At 43.8% G+C, this 15,029-nt stretch overlaps 1 pseudogene; it reads left to right on the top strand.

Annotated features, from left to right (window-relative positions):
- The first annotated feature begins 5,346 nt into the window (after positions 1 to 5,346).
- LOC143715713 (olfactory receptor 1f45-like) overlaps positions 5,347 to 15,029 on the top strand; it is a 75,455-nt pseudogene continuing 65,772 nt past the window's right edge.

The following is a 15,029-nucleotide window of genomic DNA, read 5'->3' as shown; positions in this document are numbered from 1 at the left end:
CCGACATGAGGGAATCCGAGCGCGCCGCGTTTCTTAAGCTCTCCCCTACAGGTCAATTTACCTCTTCCTGCCTCGACGCTCCAGCTCAGCTGCAGGCCGCCCACGTGACCAGCTGCCTGCGCGAAGCACTAACCAGCGTCCAGCTCAGCCTCAGCCTTCGCAGCGACGACAGGGCGGCCGCCCTAGATCGCGCTCATCCAGCCATCACAAGCCACCTCCCCCGTGGGGACCTCAGCCTGAGATCGCGCTGAAGCCCGAGCACGCGAAGTCCTCCTAGCGGCAGAAAGGAGGAAAAGACGGTTGAGTCCCGCCGGACCGCCGTCAAAATGTCTCGCCCTGTCCAATGTTAATTTCGTTGATTAAATATTTTTGTCATTATTTTTGTCACAAATATATTTTTGCGGATGAAAACGAAACGAAAACTAAAAAAGAAGTCACTGATGGAGACTAAAACTATGACTAAATTGATTGACATTATCGTCAACGAATAAAGGACGAGACGAAAATAGACTGTGACGAAAATCCAATCAGCAGACAGGAGAGATGCGAGGAATCGATGAACAAAAGAACCAATCGGCAAAACGGAACAGGCGAGACTGCATGAGAAGAGAACCAGAGCCTGACTTATTGAGACGTGAAGCGAAGGTATTCAGTCTTTGACCGAGCTCCCGGGAAGACGGCATTTGAAGAGACAATGTCTAAAAGAGCGACAAAATGTCCACAGCTGGGAGAAAAAGAAGGGGAGACTTGTGGGCACACTTCACGTTTGACGACGAACAAAACAAAACAAAGTGTAAAGCATGCGGAGCGGTCATTCGTGGTAAGAACACAACCAATTTGAAAAGACATTTACAGACGAGCCACCCGGACATTTTCACATTGTAAATTCACAACGATGTTCTTTTGTTTATTGAGCTAAATAAAATTGGAAGACTGCAGTGCGTAGATGTTGTAGCATTAAATATTACGAACTGAAAAGTACTGTAAAATAGCCCTTCTTCAAGTTAAATGAGAGCACCATACGAATACGTAAAATTATGCTACATACATTTGATTAATACTAGTGTTTAGTATATTTCATAATGTTCTACTTATCACAAATATTTCTAGATTAGTCATGTGAAATGTGACTTCACATTCTATCATTATACATACTAATCTAGCAATATTGTGGTATTTAAAACATACAATATTGCTAGACAAAGGAATACCTTATAAAATCTTGTTACATTTTGTTTTATCCACCTAGCTGTCAACTTATTAAATATTTACTTATTTCACTCTTTTATTTGCGTTTAGTGCTTTAATATTTACTGCTTGCGCAAATAAAGTGATTGCAATTAATAAATAATATAAAAATAATATTTAAACTATTTTCCTTTTTTATGTCACAGGTACAGAAGTCTCCTGATAAAGGCGGTAAACCAAGCGCAAAAAAGGCAAAAATATCCAATCAAAACATTGCAGAAGCACTGTTAGGTACTACAAAGTACAAAAGCAATGCCAGAGAACAGCAAGTAAAAGAGGAGGCTATAGCAAAATGGATTGGACGTTCAGGGTTACCACTCACTACAGTAGAAGATGAGGACTTTATTCTCATGATAGAAACATTTGATAAGAACCTGATAGTGGCAAAGAAAACAACGATAAGCAATCTGATTGAAAAACACTGTGAGGAAGAAATGACAAAGTTTAAGAAACGACTGTGTGGTGCTCGTGAAGTGTCAATTGGAATTGACCTATGGACTAAAAAGGGACTGTCTGCATCATTCCTTGGTATAGTTTGTTGCTTTTTTTGTGTTGATTAAAACAAACCAGAACACATCCTGCTCGCTCTTGAACAAGTTCCCCATCCACATACTGCCCACTCCATTAAGGACTGCGTGGATAAGTGCATGCAGGAATGGGGCATTTCAAATGACAAAATTGTGACTGTAATAACGGACAACGGTAGCAATATGGTAGCAGCATTTAAACACAGTACTCAAGAAGAAGAAGAGGCTAGCTCAGATGATGAAGAGGAGTCCCCCCGAGGTGAAAGTGATTCAGAGGAGGGGATTGAAGACCATCGGTAAGCCACTTTTATTCATAATTTCATTTGACAGTAAGTTAATGTATCACCTCATTTACCTGATATTTATTTACTTTCTTTTTGGTAGCTATCAAAACATGGAGATGGATATGGAACGGATGCCATGTGTGGTTCACACGCTGCAGCTTGTGGTCCGCATGCTAAACAAGGACGCAAGTGTGAACCGAATCCTTGACAAAGCACGATCAATTGTGAAGCTCTTTCGCAACACAGAAGATTTTGGATAAGCGTGGCCTAATTGTTGTGAATAATTGCAAAATAGTTGCAGCTGCTTTCTTTCTCAACCCTACTGTGTGCGATACTCTCCTTGATGTGGCTGATGACAGTGTTCAGGAACTTTTCAAGCAGGCAGAGGGGTATGTGGTGCAGTGCACTCAGAGTCAAGAGACTCACCCTGATGATAATAATGTGGAGGAACTGAATGGACCAGAGCCTGACCCTAGACCACCATCCTCCTCAAGGCAGCCAGTCTTCAGATTTCTGTCCAAATGCCGTGCAAAGCCTAAACCAAAGTCCTTCACATGTAGCATCAGGCAGCAACTAAGCATGTACAAGGAGGAGCTCTCACAGCCCATTACTTGGGATTCAGGAAACCAGTTTTGGCTTGGGAAATGTGACACATTTTTATCACAGCTTGAAACCATTAGCATTAGATCTGTTAGCAATGCCGGCTTCACAAGCTTTTGCAGAGAGAGTTTTTAGTGTCTCAGGTGACCTAACCAGGCTAAAGCGTAACAGAGCAAAAGTCACTTTAGCACGAAGTGCTTTCTTGAAAATGAATAGAGGTAAATAAGTGTTAGTATTCTGTGGTTGAATTGCCAGCATTGTGGTAGCAAGAAGAAAATGTCGTTCAGTGCATTTTAGATTCAAATTAAAGATGTTTGCTCTTATTGTTCAGCTCAGCTGTACGCTTTAAGGTCCTGGACCTAACTTTATTTTTCTTTTATTGATGGTGAATTGGTAGCTAGTTATTGTTTACATTACCATGGCAGTGTTTTTTGCTGCATAAAAGCTTTTGAATTGAAATAAAGACACAGTTGTGTTGAAATAAAGTTAAATTTGTGTTTTATATATTTTGGTTAAGTTTGTTTCCTATACCAGCGGTAAACAATTGTCTAGTAAATCTGTTATTGATTTTAGTCTTATTTTAATCGACTAAAATAAGACTAAAATGAAAACAAATCAGATGACTAAAACTTGACTAAAACTAAAAAGAATTATAGTCAAAAGACTAAGACTAAAACTCAATTAAAATTTCTTGTCAAAATTAACACTGGCCCTGTCAGTCCCCTCAGAGAAGGCTACTGCAGCAGTGTATTTGGCAGCCAACGAGCTGGTAATACAGCCTGCTCGCCTGCACACAACCGCCGTTTTTACTGCGACCCAGAAAAATCTCAAAAAGAGTATAATGTCTGGTTATCCGGCTCATGCCATTGGTGTTTTAAGTGTAGAAAATGTTCCCACATCTCAGTGTTCACTCCTACACACAAGCACGATACCCCGCCTGTCTCACACACTCACAGAGCCCACTCTCATAAAGCTGGCAAATGCCGCTCGAGTGTTAAATGTAGGAAATGTGCCCACAACTCTGTGCCCACACCTACTCGCTGCCCACTCTGTCACAGGGCCAAAACAGCCTCATACCGGTCATGTTATGAACGTAAGTAACGTGCCCGCTCACGCTTGCTAACAAACACTTCGCCCCAGGCGCTGCTCGCGCATCACAATGTTATCACAAATCGTTCCCCGTTCAAAGCAATCGGGACATCACACGTGAAACAGCCAGCCATCCCTGTCAGCGAGCCGCCGTATTCAAGCACCGAGGGCGTACGCGCCGCGCCCATACCTCCGGTTCAGTTTCCCGAGCCCACGAAGTGCAGCGATCAGCACCCGAAGTCCATTCTGCCCCTAGCTGTACATGTAAAAGCAAGGGAAGCTATTCCAGAGGAATCAGAATGGATGCTGAGCACAATAAGGCAGGGCTATTCGCTACAGTTCACTCGCCGTCCCCCGCGCTTTCGAGCACAGACCGCGACGAAAGTGAAAGTGGAAGTAGCACATCTGCTCAGCGCAGAAATAGCGCAACTGCTGTGCCATAGAACCGGTACCTCCTTCTCTGAGAGAGTCAGGTTTTTACAGCTGTTATTTTCTCGTACCCAAGGAGAATGGAGCTCTCAGACCTATCTAAGATCTGAGATATTTGAGCAAAGCTCTCATGAGAAGACCGTTCAAAATGCTCACGACCAGACAAATTCTCGCGCAAATTCGCCAGAGTGACTGGTTTATCTCTCTCAATCTGAAAGACGCCTACTTTCAGATTCAGATAATACCCCATCAAGGGCCATTCTTGAGATTCGCCTTCGACGGTCAGGTATATCAATACACCGTCCTACCGTTCGGCCTGTCTTTAGCACCGGTTACATTTCTGAAGTGCATGGACGCGGCTCTCGCCCCCTTGAGAAATCAGGGCAACTATTTGGACGATTGGCTGATTCTGGCACAGTCGGAGATAGAACTCTCACGGTCAACTGGACCAAGAGCTCATTACTGACCAGTCAGTCAGTTTCCTTTCTAGGGATAAAACTGGACTCTGTGGCTATGACGGCTCGTTTATCGACACAAAGCGCCGTGTTCGACACCTAGCCGCATCTTTCCAGAAGGGCAGCGTCGTTTCTCTGAAAACAAATGTTTTCAGAGAAGAACAGAGCTGTGTTTCAGCTCTGCAGCCCTGGTTAGGGGCCGACTGGTACCAGCGGGGGGTGACAATCGGAGTCTCATACCGGAAGGTCATCTCGACGGACGCCTCCAACTTAGGTTGGGGTGCTCTCTTCGAGGGTCTGTGGTCAGACCGAGAGAAACGCCTTCATATAAACTGTCTGGAGATGATAGCGGCCGAGAACGCGCTCCAGCGCTTCCTCCCGTTCATACGAGACCACCACGTTCTAGTCTGCTCGGACAACATGTCTGAACGGCGGCCCAGACAGACTGTCCAGGGACAACATTCCCCCAGGGGAATGGTCCCTGCACCCCCAGACAGTCCAGTTGCTATGGCGCCTTTTCGGTAAAGCGGAAGTCGACCTTTTTGCGTCAAAGGACAACGCTCACTGCCCAATGTTCTTTTCGAAGAACGAGGACGCGCTGGCCCAAATCTTGCCTAGCCCCCCTCTCTATGCTTTCCCTCCGGTCTCACCGTTGCCACAGGTGATCAAGAGAATCAGGGAAACGCACCACTTGGTGCTCCTCATAGCCACGCGATGGGAGAACCAAATCTGGTTCCCGGATCTGACGCGGCTGTCACCCACAGCCCCTTGGCCGATTCCGGTGAGGAGAGACCTCCTCTCTCAAGCCCGCGGCTCAATCTGGCATCCCCATCCAGAGCGCTGGTCTCTGCACGTATGGTTAATCAATGGATACCGTTGTCCTGCCAGAGGGGGTTATGAACACGATTACGCAGTCTAGAGCTCCCTCTAAGAGACGGCTCTACGCATCTAAATGGTCTGTGTTCTCCAAATGGTATGCCGACAGAAATCTCGACCCACGAACGTGTGGGGTCTCGTGGTTGCTTGGCTTCCTTCACGAGCTGTTGGATAAGGGCCGGTCCCCCTCTACGCTTAAAGTATATGTGGCGGCCGTTGTAGCATTCGCTGAGTCGACGTGCGGCCAGTCAATAGGAAGGAACGAGCTTGTTATCCGCTTCCTTAGAGGAGCCAGGAGGATGAATCCCCCTGCGACCCCGTCGGTTCCTATGTGGGATCTTTCTCTGGTCCTAGAGGCCCTGAAAGCATGCCCCTTTGAACCGCTAGATTCCGTGGATCTAAAGTACCTCTCGCTCAAAACTGTGTTTCTGACAGCTCTGTCATCAGTTAAATGTGTGGGGGATTTACACACGCTATCCGTTAGCGCTGCGTGTCTTGAGTTTGGACCAAATGACTCTAAAGTCATCCTCAAACCAAGGCATGGCTATGTCCCTATGGTGATGGGCACTCACTTCAGAGCGCAGGTCATTTCTCTATCGGCTCTGTCAGCATCCGATAGTAAGAGCGATGTTAATCTCCTCTGCACTGTCAGGGCGCTGAAGGTTTACATTATGCGCTACGCCCCTTTCAGGCATTCAGAGCAGCTCTTTGTTTCGTTTGGTGGGCGCACCAAGGTCTAATGTCTGCAATGCCCTTTGGGCGTCAGGGCTCATTCCATTAGAGGCGTGGCCTTGTCGTGGGCTTGGTCCAGCGGGATTTCCATTCATGACATTTGTGAGGCGGCGGGCTGGGCCTCCCTGTCCACATTTGTTAGGTTTTATAACCTGGAAGTTCCCGCCTTGCAGGCTAGACTTCTGTCAGTATGAGTGGGATGTATGTTCTGCCCAGATCTGATCGTGCACAGACTACTCTCACGTGACTTTAGCTCTCCTGGTTGAGCTGCACTATATGGGATGAGATGCTTTATGTAGAACGGCAACGGCGCTCTGTATTCCCTATGGGTGCTTATGTATACGTGCCGTCCCGCGTTGCTGGCCGCATGATTCCAACTTATCTATGTTCCCCGGGATTCATGAAGTGGATGCTTGGCGCGCACGGCGTTGACAAGGGGTTCCCGTAGCGTAAGCAACTTATGCAATACGAGAGAACCTCTCGTAAGAGAACATACTCCGTAACGTACGTAACCTCGGTTCTCTCTAGAAGAGGGAACGAGTATTGCGTAACCTGCCGTGCCTGCGCCACGAGAGACTTTCGCTTCAGTCGATGAAAACCAGGGAAGCAGCCTCCGAGCCGTACTTTTATACGCTAAGCCACGCCCATTCTGGCGTGCTATGACGCGTAGAGGGCGCGAGCCTCAGTGGTAGGCTGCTGCAGTAGCCGCAGGGCAGCCAATGAGCACGCTAGTTAGCCTGCTCTAAGTCTGCTAGCTGCTGCACTGCATTGACAATAAATACAAAATTAAGGATAATTTTTGGCTTCATATCTTGAGAAAAGATGACTTTAACCGCAGCGTAAGCAACTTACGCAATACTCGTTCCCTCTTCTAGAGATAACCGAGGTTACATATGTAACCGAGTACGTTTTGTCATTGTCGGCTTTCCTGAATTACTGTGGATTACAGCCTCATTACTGTGGCTTTCTATCAGCACTTCTGTTTTATGTTTATTGAACAATAATATTTCAAAAATAATATTAATAAATTATTATTTTGAAATAAATTTTAATAATAAAATTTCACTGAACAATAATATTCATGATGCAAGCATAAGAAGTTTGTGCAATAAAATGCACAAACAATCAAATTTACAAAGGCATATTCTCTAGTACAGTATTAAAGTTAAATAAAAAAGTATAAAGTGTTTTTATGTTTACATTGGTGGGAAATGCTGTATTTTTTACTCCGTTTGTAATGACTAAGAGCCTTCAGAAGCCTACATATTATTTCATTATAAATATTGTTGTGAGTGATGTACTATTCAGCACCACTACATTGCCAAAGATAATTAGCAGGTATTGGTTCCAAGATGGAACCATTTCATTCTTGGGTTGCTTTGTTCAGATGTTCTTTGTGCACTATGTAGGTGGTGTCTGTTCAAATGTTCTGGTAGTAATGGCTATAGATCGCTATTGAAGTGCTGCCGCACTAAGGTAAAAGAACGTAACTTCGATTTTTGGCGAAAATTAGTTATTGTCATTTTTAGGACAATAAACATAAGTTTTATCACATAGACAAACATCAAGTTTCAATTCGATTTTTTTGGGGGGGAAATAAGATGATGTTTTTGGCATAACTTCAAAAAGCCAAGGGTATACTGTGGTAGAAGCCCGTAATGTCAGTTACGGCTTTATGCCTTCGTTTCTCGCTGCTACTGAACACTCGAATGAAGTTACGGGTGCGCTGCCCTGAAGTTACGGCACTCGGCCTTGTTCTGACCGACCATCAAAGTATTGCTGCGCTGGAGTCACGTGGTTATGATGTAGAAATTCACCTCAGACACACACGTACATGTTTCACAGTGATTGCTTTTGTAGCATACTCTTGGGGGGAAATGATGGTGGAGATGGCTTTAAAAACGTAAACACCAAGATCAAGGTAAGAATGACATGACACGGGTGCTTAAAAAAAAATCTTTAAAATCCAGTAATAGCTAGCGGTAGCCTTTAGCTAGCGATGCTACTTCGCAAACTAGATACAAGCACGTTTCGAGCCAAAATCAACAACTTATCCAGTAACAAGCGCTGCATTAGAACTGGCTTGTAGGATATCTTAATTCACAACCCGTAATACAAGGCTACATGTAGGGTTTGTAATAGAATGATTAGTTATGTCTGAGTGTTTGACGTGACTGATGACGTAGGAGGAAGGCAAAAAGGGAGTAAGGGGGTGAATAGCATGGCTGCCGAATAGTTGTAAAGGAGTTCACTAATAGTCTGAGTAAAAGTTCAAAGAACATATTCAAGACTGGACATTGTATTCTTTTGCAACATACAAGGGTTTATAACATGGTGTCAGAGTGCCGATTGTCGGGATGGCGAAGTTTAACCCACCTGAAAGCTTTTGCTTCGAGAGACCAGCGGAATGGACTGACTGGAAAAAGCAGGTTACGCGTTACAGAACGTCGACGAAACTGGATAAAGAGGACGGCAGGGTTTTCAGCTCATTCACCTTCGAAGAGGAGGGAGATGACGAGGATTACGAATTAGTTCTCTGCAAGTTTGATTCGTATTTCATACCAAAGCGCAACGTAATACACGAAAGAGCATGCTTCTATCAGCACGTTCAACGTCCTGGAGAGAGAGTGGAATCTTTTATCCGCTCCCTTTATGAACTGTCAGAGCATTACGAGATTGGGGCTGCTCGTTACGAACACATTAGAGACCGAATCGTGGTTGGAATTCAGGACAAGGAGCTGTCGCGCAAGTTGCAGCTAATTTCAAATCTCACACTAGAGATGACGGTGCAAGAAAACCGCCAATTGGAGGAGGTGAAAGCCCAAGTTAGCGCGCAAGGAGAAGCTAGGAAAATGCAAACACTGGGAAAAGATGTGCAAGAGCAAAGTGGTGAGTGAAGTAAGAGACTGTGAAGAGTATAATTACCACTTTCTGGGTTCAGTTAATAGCACAACTTCATGCAATGAATGGACTGTACAATTAGAAATTGGCAGTACACCAGTTAGCTTTAAAATAGATACCGGTGCTGATGTGTGCATTATGACTGAAAAAGCATTTAGAATGCTCAAGCCTAAGAAAATACTGCTCACTGCTAAGACTGTACTGAATAGCCCAGGTGGCCGTCTAGACTGTATCGGTCAGTTTACAGCACATAAAGAGTTAAAAAATAACCGGTACTCATTCAAAGTGTATGTTATCAGAGGAGAGACCCCTAGAAACCTAGTTAGTCGAACAGTAGCTGAGCAGATGGGGCTGGTGAAGAGAATCCTGGAGGTGCACAGTGCTGTAATTGAGGTTGGCTTACTAAAAACACAGCCAGTGAAGATTGCGTTACAAGAAAATGCACAGCCTTATGCAGTATATGCTGCGCGCAGGATCCCAATCCCCCTCATGACACCTGTGAAGGAGGAACTGAACAGGATGAAAGCCGAGGGCATCATAGAGAAAGTAACGGAGCCCACAGAGTGGTGTGCACCAATAGTGCCAGCTCCTAAAAAGTCTGGACAGGTGCGTATAATTGTCGACCTCAGGAAGCTAAATAAAGCTGTCAAAAGGGAAAGGTTTGTTTTACCTACAGCAGAGGAGATCACGGCTAAACTGAATGGCGCAAGGGTATTCTCCACACTGGATGCAGGTGCAGGGTTCTGTCAAATACCACTGGATAAAGATAGTCAGAGACTGACAACCTTCATAACTCCATTCGCCAGGTACTGTTTCAAACGTCTTCCCTTTGGAATTTCCAGCGCTCCTGAAATTTTCCAAAGGAAAATGATGGAAACTCTAGAAGGCCTGGAGAGAGTGGACGTTTACATGGATGACATTATCATCCACGGAAGGGACGTGGCGGAGCATGACCAACGACTACAGTTGGTGATGGAACGACTACAATCAGCACGCCTGAGGTTAAACACGGAGAAATGTAGGATGAGGCAAGAGAAGCTACACTTCCTGGGCCATGAAATCAGTGGTACGGGTACGGCCGGACCATGCCAAGGTATCGGCTATTAACAAACTGCCTCCACCTGATAACGCCCAGGGGTTAAAAAGAGTTCTCGGGATGATCAATTACCTGGGAAAGTACATCCCCAACCTAGCAGATGTGGGACGGCCGCTCTACGATTTGCTGAAAGTCAAATCAACATGGATATGGGGTCCAGCCCAACAAGCAGCTTTGCAGGAGATTAAAGGACTCCTCATGTCCTGACCTACCTTAGCATTTTATGATGCGAGAAAACCGACCAAGGTTTCAGCAGATGCAAGCAGCTATGGAATCGGTGGTGTACTGATGCAGCAATATGACAAGGACTGGAAACCAGTGGCTTATTGCTCCAGACGACTGAGCGAGGCTGAAACCAGATACGCTCAAATAGAAAAAGAGTGTCTGGCAGCTGTCTGGTCGTGCGAAAGATTTGAAAAATACTTAGATGGTCTAAATGAGTTCAAGCTGATCAGTGACCACAAGCCATTGGTGCCACTAATAAATGCCAAAGACCTGGACAGGGTTCCACTTCGTTGCCAGAGGCTGCTGATGAGATTGATGAGATTCAACCCTACTGCAGAATATGCACCCGGGAAAACTCTCATAGTGGCCGATTCTCTGTCCAGGAGCCCCTCAGATGATTTGCAGGACTGTAGTGACACCCACTCAGATGTGGAGTGCTATGTGGCGTCCATTATTGACAGCATGCCAGCTTCAAAGCAACAGATGAACATCATCAGGTCTAGCACTGCCGAAGATGAAAGCCTGCAAAATGTAATCGCATATATTCAGTTAGGTTGGCCTGAATACATAGCCAGGGTGCATCCAATGGCCAGGGACTTTTTCCCTGTGAGAAATGAACTTTCAACTCTAGAGGGAATCATCACCAGGGGCAACAGAATGATCATACCTGGACAACTGAGTGCAGAGATCATAGATCGCATACACGATGGGCACCAGGGTCTGAGCAAATGCCGTGAAAGAGCAAACACATCAGTGTGGTGGCCCGGTATATCGTCCCAAATTAAGCTTAAAGTCTCGTCGTGCCAGTCCTGCAAAGAAATGAGAAGAGCTCAGCCCAGAGAACCACTAATTTCGGACGACCTTACCCACCCTTGACAGTAATCTGTTACCTAAATGGCCAAACACAAAAGTCATCGAGAGAAATGATGCAGCTAAGAAAAAGGAACAAGAGTACTACTACAACCAGCGTCATGGTGTGAAAACCCTACCTCTCCTATATCCAGAGAATCAGGTCCTCACCAAAGTGGACACTTAAAAATCCTGGCTGACAAAGGCAACTGTGATGAAGGGGAGTGTCACACCACGATCTTATCTGTTGGAGACAGAGCAAGGGGGTATGTTGCGCCGAAACAGACGCCACCTACAGGAAGTGCCAGTGGGGAAAGCACCAATAACAACATCTGTAAACACCCCACAGCATGAGATCGCACTACAAACATCACTGAGTGCTGTCAAAACACCAAATGTTCCAGAACAATATGGGACAAATCCATCTCCTGACGGACTGATAAGAACCAGGTCTGGCAGGATTAGCAGACCACCACAAGTCCTGGACCTATAAATGAGGAAAGAAAGATAAGAGACAGAAACACATAGCATAGGTACTTTGTGAAATGTTAAGAGAACAAGTTTACAGTATTACAGTATAAAGTATTATGTTGCGCCGAAACAGACGCCACCTACAGGAAGTGCCAGTGGGGAAAGCACCAATAACAACATCTGTAAACACCCCATAGCATGAGACCGCACTACAAACATCACTGAGTGCTGTCAAAACACCAAATGTTCCAGAACAATATGGAACAAATCCATCTCCTGACGGACTGATAAGAACCAGGTCTGGCAGGATTAGCAGACCACCACAAGTCCTGGACCTATAAATGAGGAAAGAAAGATAAGAGACAGAAACACATAGCATAGGTACTTTGAAAAATGTTAAGAGAAAAAGTTTACAGTAAACACGGGTTCATTTGAGACTGTATGTTCTACATATGGAAGGAAATGTTTTGCCTAAATGTTACATGTATGCTTGAAGTAACAATGAAGCATTTGTTTTGTTATAAGGCAAACAACAGATTGAAAGGGGGAGATGTAAAAGAATGTTTAGTTATGTGTGAGTGTATGACGTGACTGATGACGTAGGAGGAAGGCGAAAAGGGAGTAATGGGGTGTATAGCATGGCTGCCGAATAGTTGTAAAGGACTTCACTAATAGTCTGAGTAAAAGTTCAAAGAACATATTCAAGACTGGGCATTGTATTCTTTTGCAACATACAAGGGTTTATTACAGGGTTGGGTACCGAAACGCGGTGCCAATAGGGAACCGGTTCCGACATAAACGGTTGTAACCAGACCGAATAAGAACGAACATTTCGGTGCCTGATTTCGGTGCCTGACTCTGTCTTACATGCGCTTCATGACGCTCACACGCAAGGTCTCTCGCTCTCTCCCTCTCCCTCGTGCGCGCTCTATCCAGTTTGGAGCACAGTCTCTTCTGTCTCGCATGAGCGCTCTTGCTCGTTCGCTCTAGATTCTGGGAGATTTTAACTAATTTGCTCCAAGGTTTGGCTGCATTTTACGTGTTAAATTACGCGTCAGAACGCCCTCTGGGTATGCCGATTGTCTGAAGCCATATAGAATCACGCAAATTCACTGGCTGATGGCGCGGATGCCGCTCGACGCTCATATTATATTAGTGCGCGCATCATCTTCTCCTCAGATTTCTCTGCCGAAAAAGGAAGCTTGGCAGCATGAGGAGTTTGGCAGCGAACGCAGGTTCTCCTTCCCTATTCAGAGAACACAGGTTACACCAGTAAACAGAGACGTTCTCTTTCATCGGTTCACTCAACGCTGCGAAGGTAAGACGCAGTGGGAAGGTAAGACGCAGTGGGAACGAAATAGTAAACTCGCCAAACTAAGCGCTGCCGTAACTAGTACAACGACCAGATAACTTACATGACTGGTTCAAGCAGACAAAACATGGAAACCTGGAGCCATGTCGAGATTAGATTACCCTGGTAGTAATCTCTATTAATCTACAGTATTATTACATTGTTTGATACAATATTGTTGTATTTGATATTATGTAAATGCGATCTTTTACTTTATATTGGTTTATTTATTATTACTGTGATACACAAAAAGTATGTACACAATTGTGTTGTTTTTCCCTTCTTTGGAAAATGTATATTGCTATGAGTAAAATGATTGCATCGTTGTCTTATATTGTGTTTATATTCAAATTAACATATATATATATTTACATTTATATGGACGGAAAAAAGGACTCTTAATCCAGAATGGCTGGAGAGTCGCGAACGAAACCGTGAACTGGGCATGCTCCCTCATATCTGCAGAGGAGCTGTGAAAGAGCACACGCGACTCTCTCGTTTCTTTTCATTGAATCCTGTTTTAAAGGTAAAAACATGGACATTCAAAAGAGGATCATTTAACTATATCACAGCGATTGCACTACTACCATGTTTAGTGAATGTAAAGTGTTAAATGTGTTTTAGTTGATGACGTGTTGTTTGTCTTGATGTATGCTCACTATAAAATGAGGAAAATTAGATAAGTTTGCTCCAGTGGTCATTATATTTAGCTATAGTGTTGTATTAATATTTTGTGTCATGAAAAGGTTGTTTATTCATGTTAATTAGTTAATATGTCGCGTTTAGTGTATCTTAGAAGCTCACTCCGTGATCGCGTTTGGCGCACTTGCCAGTCACGTGACCAGGCACTGAGAGAAACCACTGATCTTTTTTTATTTATTTTTTATTTTTATTTTTTATTATGCTTGCAAACAATACAGAGATGACAAACATGCTGTACAATTTTGTATCAGCATTACAAAAATGACAATACAAAATATAATATGTACAATGTCATCTGAACATACAAACTATCAGTGCATAGCTAAAAACAAATAAAACTTAGGAGAAATGAAGAAAAATATATAAAAAAAATCATGAGGGTAAGACATCTTATATATCAATTAGTGTACACAAATACATTACAATTTCAAATAGTTTTAATAGCTTTCTTTTTTACTGAGGATGAAATAGTGTTAAGGTATATTTTAAATTCTTTCAAATAAACAATAAAAAGAGGTTTGTTATTGGTGAATTTACATTTATGAATGTAAAATTTACCAATAAAATAAATTAATAACAAAGCAGGCTTTTTTTAGATTGGGGTGAGAAACCAATGATCTATATAGAATGACTGGATAGCTCATGACGTCATACGCCACATTGGTATTTCCTAGTGAGCTCACGCGTTCTATTGAATCAATTGGAAATTTTATGATTTGACTGAGAAAACATTGCCTAAGGAGACACCGTTTTAAAAGCTAAAGTCTCCCTGTACATTCTTACCACTCAAACACCCTAAGTATTTAAATGGGTATTTGTTTCAAGTCAAAATTTTTTCCTGCTTATTAAAAATTGCATTACATTAGGTTGTAGCTAAATCTACTGTACAACAGTAGGCAAATATAATTATTTCAGTTAATTCCTTCAAGCTAAACAGAACTTTTATTTTGACGGGTTGCCGTGAAGACCTTTGAGTTTCTTTGATATGACGATAGTTTTTCTCAAATGAAGCGGTAAAATGCTCATGAGGTGACTCAGATCGGCTCTGGAGAGGAAGTTCATCATGTCCTCATATCGTGAGTCAGCGGAGACTGAAACCTGCGTGAGCGTCACGCGTGCTTCTGTGTGTGTGTGTGTGGTAAATTAAACCGCGCGTCTGCACCATTCTTTCCCACAGAGATAAGCAGAACATGC

The sequence above is a fragment of the Siphateles boraxobius genome, unplaced genomic scaffold (assembly GCF_051911475.1).
Source record: "Siphateles boraxobius isolate OS27281-9 unplaced genomic scaffold, OSU_SipBor_1 6, whole genome shotgun sequence".
Classification (NCBI taxonomy): Eukaryota; Metazoa; Chordata; class Actinopteri; order Cypriniformes; family Leuciscidae; genus Siphateles; species Siphateles boraxobius.
Note: the sequence above shows the minus strand (reverse complement) of the source record. Positions and strands in the feature narration are given on the sequence as shown.